Source organism: Sorex araneus, chromosome 10, assembly GCF_027595985.1.
Source record: "Sorex araneus isolate mSorAra2 chromosome 10, mSorAra2.pri, whole genome shotgun sequence".
Lineage (NCBI taxonomy): Eukaryota > Metazoa > Chordata > Mammalia > Eulipotyphla > Soricidae > Sorex > Sorex araneus.
The window spans coordinates 28,303,354-28,316,894 of NC_073311.1; the positions used below are offsets into that span (position 1 = coordinate 28,303,354).

Here is a 13,541-nt window from a genome sequence, read left to right on the forward strand (position 1 = left end):
AGAAATAGGAAAAAAGTGGCAATGACAAAAAAGATAAATATGTGCTTACTTATGTGTATTTTACATATGGGACAGCTCTCTGCTTTCTTGAGCTGATATTCTTTCCTCCCTTTCTATTCATCTTTATGCCTCCCTTCTTCCTTACCTCCTTTCTCACTCTTTCTCTTTTCATATAAATTCTTTCTGAAACATTTTGAAATATAAAAGCAATATGAGTAAATATATTTATTCCAAGTTTCTAAGGCTTTAAAGATCATTTTAGGATTGAAAACCACAAAGAATATCTTATGAAATTGTGAATTGAACTACAGATTCTTATAGTAATTTTCCAACTATTTATGTTTAATAAATTAGTAAGAAAATCTGGTTTATGTTTAATATTCCATATTTTCACAACTGGGACAAAGTCAGAAGACTTATCTCACATACATGTATCATAATGTTATTATTTTTTCTTTCACTTTGAAATAAAATATTTTTTGCTATTTCATGAAATTGTCAAGCTTGCCTTGCATTACAATACAAAATGTATTATAAATTTGAAAAGGGACTATTCTAAATAGGAAAGGTAAAAAAAAATCCATTTATGTGCTCATTTATCCACCTAAAAGACTGTTGTCATGCATGATAAATACATTTTAGAAGAAGTTAACTGATTGATCTCATTTAACTACCACTTTCCACTTATTGGCTTAATTATACACAAAATAGAACACACTTAAGCACAAAATAAAGTATTAGATTTTAGTTTTAAAATGCCCTACAATGAAAATAATAAAACAGGAAAATAATAAAATATTTTTTCTATTCACTAAATATTTCTGCAATAAAAGCTAAATCTTAGTAAAAGTCTCAGCACAATTTTAACATACATTCAAAAAACTACGATTTTACCTTGAAGTATGTAATAAGTATGTAATGAATTCAAAAACAGTAAGAGACACATTTGTCTCTTACTGTTAAGTTCCTTTAAAAATTAAGCCATATTTATCACACTATTCTAAGGTATGCCTTTGTCTTTCAATGCATAAAAAGTAATAAAGTGAAAGGTTTCCATAGTAGAAAATTATATTGTAAATTGGAAGACATTATTTTTTTAAAAATTTTCCTTTGGTTAGACTACTCAAAACTAGCTGTACGTTTTTTGAAGTATAAATAACACAATTACACACAAATCCCTCTGCTTAAATGAGCATAGGATGAAAATCAAGAACTAGGCCACAACTGGGGTATATGTTTAACTATCAGAATTAATGTCTTAACAGAAAATGTTTTTTTCTTTTGTTGTTACAAACACTTGCATATTAATAGTTAAGTTTTTATTGACTTATTTGTTGTTCAAATGCTGTGAGGGGTATATGGCATCAATCCAAGCTATCAGCCTTTTAATAGATAAAATTCAATAGCAAGAGGCCATATGAATCAAGCATGCACCATCTCACAGCACAGGTCTGAAGACCCCTGAATGTGACCTGCTCCCAAAGGAAAGCAATTTAATGCTCCATCGCACACAGAACAGTATGTATGAATCACAAAACCTCCAGATAAATTAGTGACAGGTACATCTGAATAGGATTCCTTCTAAGTCTCTTATCTGCACCCAGGCAAGCTTGTTCCGCCCTCACTTTCAAAGATAAAGCAGCCTGACATGTAGCCTTGGCAGATTTTCACAAAGCAAGCAGTCCCCATCATCCATTATTGAGGGTTTAAAAAAACAACAACAATAACCTTATTATTTCAAGTATTGTGACAGCAAATGGGATTAAGTGAAAACTATCTGCCAGTTGAAAATTCACCAGTCAATACGAGGCTTTATGTCTTTTCTAACTATCACAAGCTCTGTGCTTTGTATTCTTTACTTTTATTTTTGACAGTTCTAATACCTTTGAGTTGTAGCTATGGCAGAGTTCAAGAGCAAAACAGCAGGTTATCAAAGACAATTTATCAGAGGCCAAGCAGGAAAAGAGATGCCAACAATTAGCAAGTCGCTGAAAGATAGATCTATGACAGAAAGCTAAAGCATACATCTGAACCAACTACTTATTCCACCAGACACTGAAGGGAAAGATTGAGGTTCTAAGTTCATTCTCTAATTACTTAAGGATGCTGACCATAGAGAATTTATCTCTATGTGATATATTGTTTAAGCCTCTTATCACATATAACCACATCTTATCATACATGTATATGAAAATTTACATATGTGTGTAAATACATATATCTAAACACATGCTTTAAGCTAAATGTCAATGAGTAGAACAAGATTATTATTAAATTTTTAACAAACCAATAAAACAATTCTAGCTTTCTACATTTACCATAGCCTAAATATATTTAATCAGGATTTAAATTAAACACCATAATAAAGCTCGTATATATTTTTATAAGCCATGTCACATATAGAATTAAGTAACACAAATCAATGGGACTCACGTTTTAGATTCTGTTGAATGACTTTCTCATACAAATCACTCTTTCTGGGATAATCTGTTTTAAATTTAAATCAAAAAATGAGAAAAATTTAGTTTTCCATGCCACTGTCACTTACAGTGCCAAAAAATAAATGCTCAATTAGCCAAGGAGAGCGTACTACATGAAAATGTAACTTGTAAATTTGATCCTTTTAAAATGTAGATATTTATCCCTCCACCCTCGGCCCACATCATTATAAAGTATCTGTCCAAAGACCATTAAGAATAGTTATAAATAATGATATTTAGTATTGAGATTAAGATCTATAACAATTAGAACAGTGATCATCTTTAGTTGGGACTGACAAAATAATGCTAGTAAGACAATATAAAGGACCATACAGTTTAAAAGCTATACAATAAAGTAAAATTTGGAAAAAATTATTATATATGTGATTCATAATGTTGAAAGTACACTAAAATTATACTAAAAATAGCTTGAAAGTATCACTAGCCTCATATTCAGTGACAATTGGGAATATAAATATGGTTGTTAATGAAGTCTCTTTAAAATTATATAGGTTTAATTAGATTAGATACATTCTTTACAGCTGCAATAATTTAAGCAACATTAAACATCATTTAAAGTATTCAAGAACTTTCAGCAGATAATAAAATTATTATTTAATTGTATATAGCTACTATTATATTTATGTCTATATGATTCATGTACAATGACCTCATTCATTGATCATTTTCCAATAATTACAATAAATGGAAAACCAAGTTGATAAAATATTACATCATCTTGTGAAGAACCATATTACAATAATAATTTCACAGTCACTGCCATCCCATTGCGCATCGATTTGCTCGAGTGGACACCAGCAACGTCTCCATTGTGAAACTTGTTACTCTTTTTGGCATATCAAATACCCCACAAGTAGCTTGCCAGGCTTTGCCATGCGGGTGAGATACTCCTGGTAGCTTGCTGGGCTCTCTGAATGGAGGACAGAGGGCAGCAGTACGGCAAATAATGATTTATATACAAGAATTTCTAAACAGATGAAAATGTAATCAATTAATTTGAGTATTTAAAAAGTAAATATTTGCATTTACATAGCGATTGTGCAGCGGGTAGGCATTCTCCTTACACACAACTGACTCGGGTTAAATTCCTTTACCTGTCTCGGAGAGCCTGGCAAGCTACTGAGAGAATCTTGCCCGCATGGCAGAGCCTGGCAAGCCACCCGTGGTATATTCAATATGCCAAAAACAGTAACGAGAAGTCTCACGATGGAGACTTTACTGGTCCCCGCTTGTAAAAAACTAAGGCACGACGCCGGGCGCGTGTACTCTCGGGCTCTCCGGCAGGGCAGCTTTGTCTCACCGCCCGTGTCCCGTGCTCTGGAATCGCTGTGTGTGCTGTCGGTCAAGGGAAGGCGAAGGAAGGAAGAAGGCCAAACTGGTTGCTTGATCAGTTTATTTCGTAATCTCTCTCTGCTTCTTCTGAGTCTGCCCCCCACCCTTTGCCCACAGTCTTAGTTTATATAGCAAAGTACATAGGGCGGTAGCACAAAGCTTGGGTTTAACATCAACAAATCAACAAAGAAGGGTAAGACCATTTCTTGAGGAGATTAATAAAATCTCATCTAGGGAAATCTTATCTAAGGAGATCTGCACAAGGGAATGATTCCAACCAAGGGTGTGTCAGGGTGTGAGCTAGTAATCTGCTTAAATAGTTACAGTAAATCTACTTCTAATATTTCTAATATTTCTAGCAATGTCATTCTGTATGAGCACAGTAAGAGATATAAAGTTTGGTTCTTCCTGAGGACATCTCACTATACAGTCCTCAGGCCAGGTTAATCTTCCGAACCCCAGCAGGGTCCTAGTCTCGTCGTTACCTTTGGATCATGACAGCATTGTCCATGATCATGCCCTCAACATGCAGTTGAGTATTGTGGCACTTTGGCCTGGCCTATCTCGATACCAGGGTAGCACATAACTCACTGCTTGCACTGGATCCATCCTGTCCCTCGTCGGGATCCTGCTTTTGGGGTGTTAGGAGCTGAGGGCAATTGAGTTTAGAAAGCAGATGCCCAGGAGTAAATATTATTGGAGTCAATCAGCTCCCAAGTTACAAGCACAATATTGTCTTCCTGTGTCCATACAGAAAGGACATTGCTTTAAGGTAAACTATGTTCCCTAAGGCAAAGCTAAAAGGACAAACCCCATGTTATCCTACACCCGCTCGAGCAAATCAATGAGCAATGGGATGACAGTGACAGTGACAGTGAAAAACTTTTAATGATATGTAGATATGCAATGCAATCATTATTTATTGAGGGCTTTTTTTTAAAACTACATAATGAAGTGTCTACATTTATGTTTAATTAGCCACTAATTCATCAAAAAAACATCTTGATCAAGAGGGGCTTTCCTCAACTTAACTGACTTTCCTTTCCTTAGAGCACTTACTTTAATCTTAAAATTTTTGATTATTTTTCTACCCCTACTTAAGATTTCTATCGTCTACCAATTGTACTAGTTTTAAAATGCAATAATGTCTCCTCCAGAAGTTAGGAACAATACTTTTTAGATGCAATGATTAGAGTTAGTCCCTCTGTCCCCCAGTCTGTATACAAGAGTGACAATATGCACTATTAACAAACATATAATCCATCACTTTGACCAATCTCTGCCGAACATCCTCCATATTTTTCTATTAACACCATTTCTCTCATATTTTTTTCCACTTGTAATTCAATAGAATTAAGGTTGATGTTCTTTCTCACTTGGAGTAGTCTTAAATAATCTTCCGTGCATGTTTATCTATATTTGGGGTGATTATTTTCTGCTTACATTCTCAGATGACCATTATATGCTCACTGTCTCATCAATAAATCATGTGCAAGGTAGACAATATAATTTTCTTTCGTAATAAATATAATTTTCTTCCGTATAAAGTTCCATGTAAATTGACATGTAAGTTATAAGCTGATAAGTAATGAAAATAAAACTAAAAATGTGAAGTATAATAGAATAAATGTCATCATCAATCCTACCGCCGCCCAAATGATAAGTCATCATCCAGGTAAGTGGAGCAACGAATATTTCTATGGGAGAAAGTATAGCACTATAGCATTGTCGTCTCCTTGTTCATCTATTTCCTTGAGCATGCACCAGTAACATCTCTATTGTGAGACTTGTTGTTACTGTTTTTAGCATATCAAATATGCCATGCTAAGCTTGCCAGACTCTGCTGTGCGGGCAGAAAACTCTCAGTAGCTTGCCGGGCTCTCTGAAAGGGACACAGAATCGAACTGGGGTCGACCACATAGAAGGTAAATGCCCTGTCCGCTGTGCTATCACTCCAGGACTGGGAGAAAGCATAACAACATGGAGTCCCATAGGTATATTGTTTGTCAGAGCAAATGAATGATCAGAATGATGAAATCTCATAAAATAAAGCATAGAAACCGCAGGAAATGAGACATATAATAGACGGAAGATAGAGAAAGTACTTCCCCATTAAAGTGTTGTTCACCTTTTAATCAACACATTCATAAGCAGGCAATATGCTTAATGTTTTATATCAAAGACACGAGTAACCTTCCTTCTATCAGGTGTGAAATCTAATTCAACTTATGACAAACTGTACACTATTAGGCAAGTAGTCTAGCATCTCTTAAATTCATCTTATTCATTAGGTAACAGAGATCATAAAAATATTCACTGCATGAACTTTTGTAAAGATTTAAATATAACTTCCACATAAATTATTCTCCACAAAGTTCGGTACATAGAAAATGATTATAATATAAAGATATATCATGATCAAGATCACGAAATCCCGTTAATCATTGATTTCTCGAGCGGGCTCAGTAACTTCTCATTTCATCCTTTTCCTGAGACCTTGGAAGTCTATCTCGACTGGGCCCTCCCAACTCTGTCACACTGGGGGCTCTTTCAGGGTCAGGAGAATGAGTTCCAGCTTGTTACTGGATTTAGCATATGAATACATCATGGGAAGCTTGCAAGGCTGTCCCATGTGGGCAGGAAACTCTCAGAAACTTGCCAGTTTCTCCCAGAGGGAGAAGTAGACTACAAGATATCATGCAGCCGCTGCGGCCTCGAGCTTCTGAGAGCTTGCTTTTAAGTATCTCTCTGGATGTTGGCCATTGATAAGATTACACATACCTGGATTCCTCTTGTGGTACCTTCATGCATGAGGCCTGTCCGAACATGTGGAGAGGGGCCTTGAGCATGGCTATAGCTAGGTTCTGGTGGGCTTCCGCCACCAGAATTATAAAGATATATAATTATAGAAAATTTTTCGATGGAACTGAGGGCGAATATTTCCTCTACATGAGGCTACGAAAGTGATGAAAAGAGTTTTCAAGGAAATTGTGAAGTTTTTTTTTAATGCACAAAGGCTAATTTTACAAGTTTGCCCTTAATTTTAATTAGAACAATGTTTTGAAAGTTGGGAAAAGAACACTGGAATACATTCCTGAATATAGGTAGTAGTAGCTAAAGCTGGACAAATATTTGTAGGTACACTAATCAAATAGTAAATCCAGATACATTTTAGATTTCCTTCTGTTTCACATTCTAATCTTCATTTTAAAGAAACCTTTAAGAAATCTTAATAGTTAACTGTCTCTTAGCCCACACTCCAACTTTTCAATGGACATGATTCCTTGTTAGGAATCATTTCACATCCCTACCTAAGTTCACCACCACTGTCATTAGATGGCTTCCCTCTCTGTCCATTTCCAGGGCCAGGACATTAAAGGACAAGAGTGGTTTGCCCTTCCTCCCTGGCCGTTGGGAGCTTGCGTTTGTTGATTGCCTCCCAAACCTGCCAATTACTTTTGTCTCCTGATCAGACTCTGACTTATAAATATTGTTTTTCCCTTCTCCCTTACTGTCCTTCACATGGTTAGTTATTTCAGAGCAAATGCTTTGTGTATGGGTACAGGAAGACAGTTAAAAGGACAAGCCTGTAGCTTGGGAGTTGATTGACTCCAGATAATATTACCTCCTGGACATCTGCTCTCTCGACTTAAGCCTCAGTTACCCTTACTTCCTAAATCCCCCAAAGTAGGGTCCCTATGAGGAACTGGATGGACCTAGGGCAAGTGGTGAGCTACCCTGGCATCGAAATGGGCCTGGCCAAAGTGCTATAATGCTTAACTATATGTTAAGAGCTTGGTCATGAACAAATTCTGTCATGATTCAAAAAGTAATACCTAGATTTGGACCCTGCTGGGGTTAGGAATGATTGATCCGGCCTGAGCACTATAGTCTGAGTCTGTGGCAGGATGTCCCTAGGAGAGTCACCCTACAAGCCTCAAAGTGTCTATTTCTGTGTCCACACAGAATGGTAAATATTAGGAAGTAGAATGAAAGGTGATAATCAAGTTGCAGGTATAAGGAGAGGAAAAACACACCTTAAGGGCTGTTTTGCCTTTGTGGGTTGCAGGCATGGGTGGGTAGGAGATAGACAGAAAGAGAGAGACTAGAAGCGGGGGTAAATTGAGTGAGATAGAGTTCAAGAAAGATTGAGGAAGAGAGAGAGAGAGAGAGACAGAAGGAAGGAGAGACAGAGCTAGAGGAGGTGGAAGGAATCACAGAGAGAGTTATAGAGTGAGTTAGAGAGGGTTGGGGAGAGCTGGAAGAGACAGGAGGTTGAATAGGCGGCAACTAATAATCAACCAGCTTGGCCCTCATATCTCCTTCATCTGTCCAAGACAACAGCCATCCCGCTGGAGAGCCATCAAACATCCTTTAATGTGTAATACCCAAGAGAAGGAGTTTACACAACTCCGAGGGATGGGTTTTCACAACTCGAGAAATGGGATTTCACAGGACATAATTTAGTAACTGAAATGAGAAGATGGGGTTGCAGCCATTCCCTTCACCATTGGTTGTTGATCAAGACGCCAAGTTAGTAACTGGACAAGGGGAATTCCTGAAAAAAAAATAAAAACAAAAACAAAAACAAAAACAGGTAGAACTCAAGTTTGGTGGCCCTGCCCCCGCCCAGGCTACTAAATAAGTTAGCTTGTTTATTAAAAATATTTTCAAAAGAAAATAATTTTATCCAGAATTATTACTCACAGGTCTCTCAGAGAGCAGTTCATTTCAAAATAAAATTTATAATTCTACCCATTTTCCTCTTATTCCTTTAATCAGAAGTGACTATTTGATTCTTTTATTTACTAAAAGTGTATGAAAATGTTTACCTACCCAAATCACCATCTTAATCTGCAATAAGTAATATTCTAAAATATTTATACTAGAAGTAAATGAAAATATAAACTTGAAACTGCAAATAATAGCCTTTCAAATTTTCTTCCGGATCTCATGCATGGACACACATAAACACACACACACGCACAGACACACAGACACACAGACAAAGCACGCTAATAGCCCAGCTTCTTTTTCTTTGCTTAATCTTCACCTAACTTTTCATTATCTGATGTACATATTATTTTTAACTTTTTACCAGTTTTAAATTCCTTTTTAGGCAACTTGTTAATCATTTCCTTTTTTTTTTTTGGTTAAAATTACTCTACCAGCTGTTTTATTTCAGGTCTTACTATATTTCTCATCCAAGAGAAGGGGAGTATTTTATTTTACTGAATTAATTTAGTGTAATGAACCTGAGTTAGGAAGGAAAATTGCCAAAGTCGAGAACTTCGATTTTTTTTAAATGTCTGTGATATGAAGCCTGCAGTGTCTGCATATAGTATCAATGTCTCCTCTGTTCTACATCCATTAAAAAATGTATTTTATTTTTAGAGACTGAAGAGTGAGTACAGCAGGTAAGGCACATGTTGATCTGAGCTCAATCTGTGGCACTCCATATGGTAGGGAAGCATCTCCAGGAGTGATCCGTGAGCATAGAGCCAGAATTAAGCCCTGCTCACTGGTGAGTGAGCAAGAAGAAAGAAGGAAGGAAGGAAGGAAGGAAGGAAGGAAGGAAGGAAGGAAGGAAGGAAGGAAGGAAGGAAGGAAGGAAGGAAGGAAGGAAGGAAGGAAGGAAGGAAGGAAGGAAGGAAGATAAGAGGGAGGGAGGCTTGTTTTAAGTTTAAATAATAAATAATTGGCTTTCTTAAGCTGCATTTCCATTGACGTATATATAAATAACAGAGGGCTTATTTTGTTTCATGTGCTTTTATGCCCTTATTTTGTTTTGTTTTGTTTTGTTTGGGGATACACCTAATGATTATGAGGGGTAATTCCTATCTCTACACTCAGGGATCACTCATGGTGGTGCTCAAAGGACCATATGGAATTCTGCAGATCAAATCCAGGTCAGCCATGTGTAAGGCAATTATACTACATGCTGTATCATGTCTCTAGCCCCTGTCCAATGTGCTTTGAACTTATTTTAGGCATAAAATTTATACATAATTGTAGGATAACATTAGGTTTGTCCTGTTAGCCTTGCTTCAGGAAACTTAGTCTACTTAAAGCAATGTTCTTTCTGTATGGACACAGGAAGACAGTTAATATTATGCTTTGTAACTTAGGAGTCTATTGACTCCAATAATATTTACTCCTGGGCATCTGCTTTCTCAACTCATTTGCCCTTAGTTCCTAGCACCACAAAAGCAGGGTCCCAATGAGGCATGGAATGGACCCAGGGCAATCTATGAGCTAACCTGGCATTGAAATGGGCCAGGCCAAAATACCACAATACTCAAGTATAAATTGAGATCATGGTCATAGACATATGCTGTCATGATACAAAAGTAACGATGAGACTAGAACCCTGCTGGGGTTAGGAAGACTAACCTTGCCGGACGACTGTGGTCTGGAATATATAGTGAATGTCCTCAGGAAGAACCAAACTTTAAGTCTGATATATCTCTTACTGTGCTCATACAGAATGACACTGCTAGAAATATTAGAAGTAAATTTACTATAACTATTGAAGTGGATTACTAGCTGAGGAAGGAAGAAAGCGACACACACTTGTTTGGGTCCCACCCTTGAGCAGATCTCCTAGTAATCTGGAGTATCTCCTTCGATGAAATTTTGCTAATCTCTTGGAGAAATGGTTTTATCCCTCTTTATTGATTTGTTAATGTTCAACCCACCTTTGTTTCATCACCCTATGTAGTTGCGATATAAACTAAGACTGTAAGAGAAGAGACAGAGGCAAGACAGAAGCGGCAGAGGTAAGACAGAAGCAAGGAGAAGAGACAGATGCGGAGAGAGGAGACAGAGGCAAGACAGAGAACACAGGAGAAGAAACAGCAAAGAAGACACAGAAGCGGAGAGAGAAGACACAGAAGAAAGAGAGGAGACACAGAAGCTGAGACAGAGAGAGGTTGGAAGAAACCAGAGGAGAAACTACAGAGACAGAGACAGAGATAGAGAGACAGACAGAAGAGAGCACAGCAGCACACACAGAAGCAGAGCACATGGAGGAGCCATCCCCATCCGGTCCATACACAGTGGCTCGAGAGCACCGAACGTGAGTAGCGAGCTTGAAAGAGAAATGCCCCAAGAGCCTGCAAACAACAAGACACACATCATCGCACCCCTTCCCTTGAGTGCGAGTGCGAACCTTTGTAATTTTTACACATAATCCAAAAAAAATTCTCTTAAAGTGGTGTTTATAAATAGGTTTTTGTAAATATTTCATTGTGGTAAAATAAACTAACACCAAAATGTAATGATTTAATAATTTTTATAATATTAAGCATATTCACACTGCATTGTAATCTTAACCACTACTATTTCTAGAATGTTTTACAACTACTTAAAGTAAAACTTAACCCATAAATAACTGCTCATTTACTCCTTGTTCTCAATCGTGAAAACCACCATTCCTCTTTCTTTCTTGGGAATTTTGAGTATAATTAGGTAGTTTTTGTAAATAAACCGTGCTCGAGTATCTTTTTACTTCACCACTGTACTTAGCACAATGCCTAAAATTTTCAACAATGATATAAAATTTGCTGGCATTTTCCTTCTTTATTAAGACACTAATATTTCATTACATGAATATGTAACATGTCTTGTTTATTTATTTATCAACGTACATTTGGGTTGCTTCACATTTTCTTTATTGGTAATATTAATACTATGAAAAAAGTGTTTGATTTCTATAAAATCTTGATTTCAATTATTTGGGTACATATATATGTATATGTACATATATACACATAAAAAAACAGGAAAAGGCATTTCTATTTCAAATTAATAGGATCCCATGATTTTATTTTATTTTCTTCTACTCGCTTTGTAGCACTCATTGACATTTCAAATAGAGTAAAATAAAAGCTTGATTTTTTTTTTATGGAAATTTTAGTTATTTTGCTGGCACCAACTTAAATGCTTAGCAAAATATTCACATCCAACTAAAGTGATTTGGTAAATATTTCTCTAATATAAAATAGTCAATTGCATTAATTCAAGTCCATTGCATTTATACTTACACAATATAAGTATGAAGGTATCTGATCTGAAACTAGGAATAGATTTATTTTATGTCCTAGAAAATGTTAATGGCTTAAACATGGTATATTACTGATAAATACTTGTTTATTACATTTAGAATGATATAAATTTTGCAAATTTAAAAATGTAATTTTGAGCAGCTAATGCATGCACATGATTCAGATAATGGTAAAAGAATACTCAATGAAAAAAATATGCCCCCTCCCACATGATCTGCCAGGAACTTTTTCTTCCTACATATACAAATATCTATGTGCTTTATTGCTCAGTAGGCTGTTATATCTAATTTATTACAGATTGATTTTTTCTAGTTAACAATATTTCTTAGAAATCTTTTTATATTGATAGAGTTGACCTTTTTTCATTCCGTTTTATGACCACATAGAATTCCATTACATGGATATATCTATCATTATTTGCCCTAATTCATAACAGTTTTGTTATCTTATATTTTCTCTGTGTGTTTAGCTGTATGTGGGCCTACTATTAAATCTCAGAAAGCAAAATAGTGAAGCTCAATGTTTTTAAAATTTCCCCTCACACAATATCAATTACCTAGTAGTTTGTGTTTTTACTTTATATATACAACCAGCATTCAATCGATGCCCACTATTTCCACTATTATCTTTTCAACTAGATTTGCATAATTATCTCACAAATGCTCTCCCACTTTTAAAATTTCCGCATTACAGTTTAATCTCTAAGCAATAAATAGTTGGAAATGCAAGGGGTATCTTCCAGAATCAGCCAAATTAGAATAAATAAAGATCACACTGGGCCTCACATTGAGAAAAACCAAAATCCTTGGATGAAATACATAAATTATTCCAAAACTTAAAAATAAGTGGTAGCAAGTAGACTGAGTAGGAAGTCAAAGCTTATAAAAGGAGATCTTGAGTGGGGTTGAATTTGCTTTTTCATTCTCTCTCCCAATTCTTTCCAGCCTAAAGTACTGGACTGTCCAGAAGCTGCCACAGCAAGTGGTGCAATAGGTACAACAGCAAAAGCTCAAATACTTTGTAGGGGACACAAACAGGGAGAGCAGAAAGGAAATTAAAATCTTTTCACTTTTATCTTTTTGCTCCCCATCAGGTGAAGTCAAAGTCTCGAAGCTTCATTCCCATATTAGTAAGGACATTTAGAGGCAACTGAAATACTGAAAACAAATCCTGCAACAAGATAAGGAGTAAGAGATCCTTAGTCATATAAAAGTCTGGGTGGAAGACATATAAACCAACAATAAAAGAAACAGAAACAAATTTATTGATGGAAGGATCAGTAAAGTAATGACTTTACTACGTCAATTAAAAAGACATCAGGGGTTGGAGCCATAGCACAGAGGGTAGTGTGTTTGCCTTGCCCGTGGCCAACTGGGTTCGAATCCTAGCATCCCATATAGTCCCTTGTGCACCGCCAAGGGTTAATTCTTGAGTGCAGAACCAGGAGTAACCCCTGTGCATCACTGGGTGTGACCCGAAAAGAAAAGAAAAAGACATATCAAAGATTAGATTAAATCTACTTTGAATATAATTATATAAAGAAGTTTAAAAACCTAATTATAGTAATCAAAAGAAACTCGAGTGACTAGACGGATATAAGATAAATTAGATTTCAGAATGCAAAAGTTAACAACAACAAAAT

At 36.1% G+C, this 13,541-nt stretch overlaps 1 protein-coding gene across 2 annotated transcripts in view; it reads right to left on the reverse strand.

Annotated features, from left to right (window-relative positions):
• MGAT4C (MGAT4 family member C) overlaps positions 1-13,541 on the reverse strand; it is a 753,565-nt gene that overhangs the window by 347,628 nt on the left and 392,396 nt on the right. For both annotated transcript variants that reach the window (XM_055118430.1, XM_055118431.1), the window contains one exon: positions 2,434-2,487. The gene's annotated coding sequence lies outside the window, so the exon portion shown is untranslated. The remainder of the gene's footprint in view (positions 1-2,433; positions 2,488-13,541) is intronic.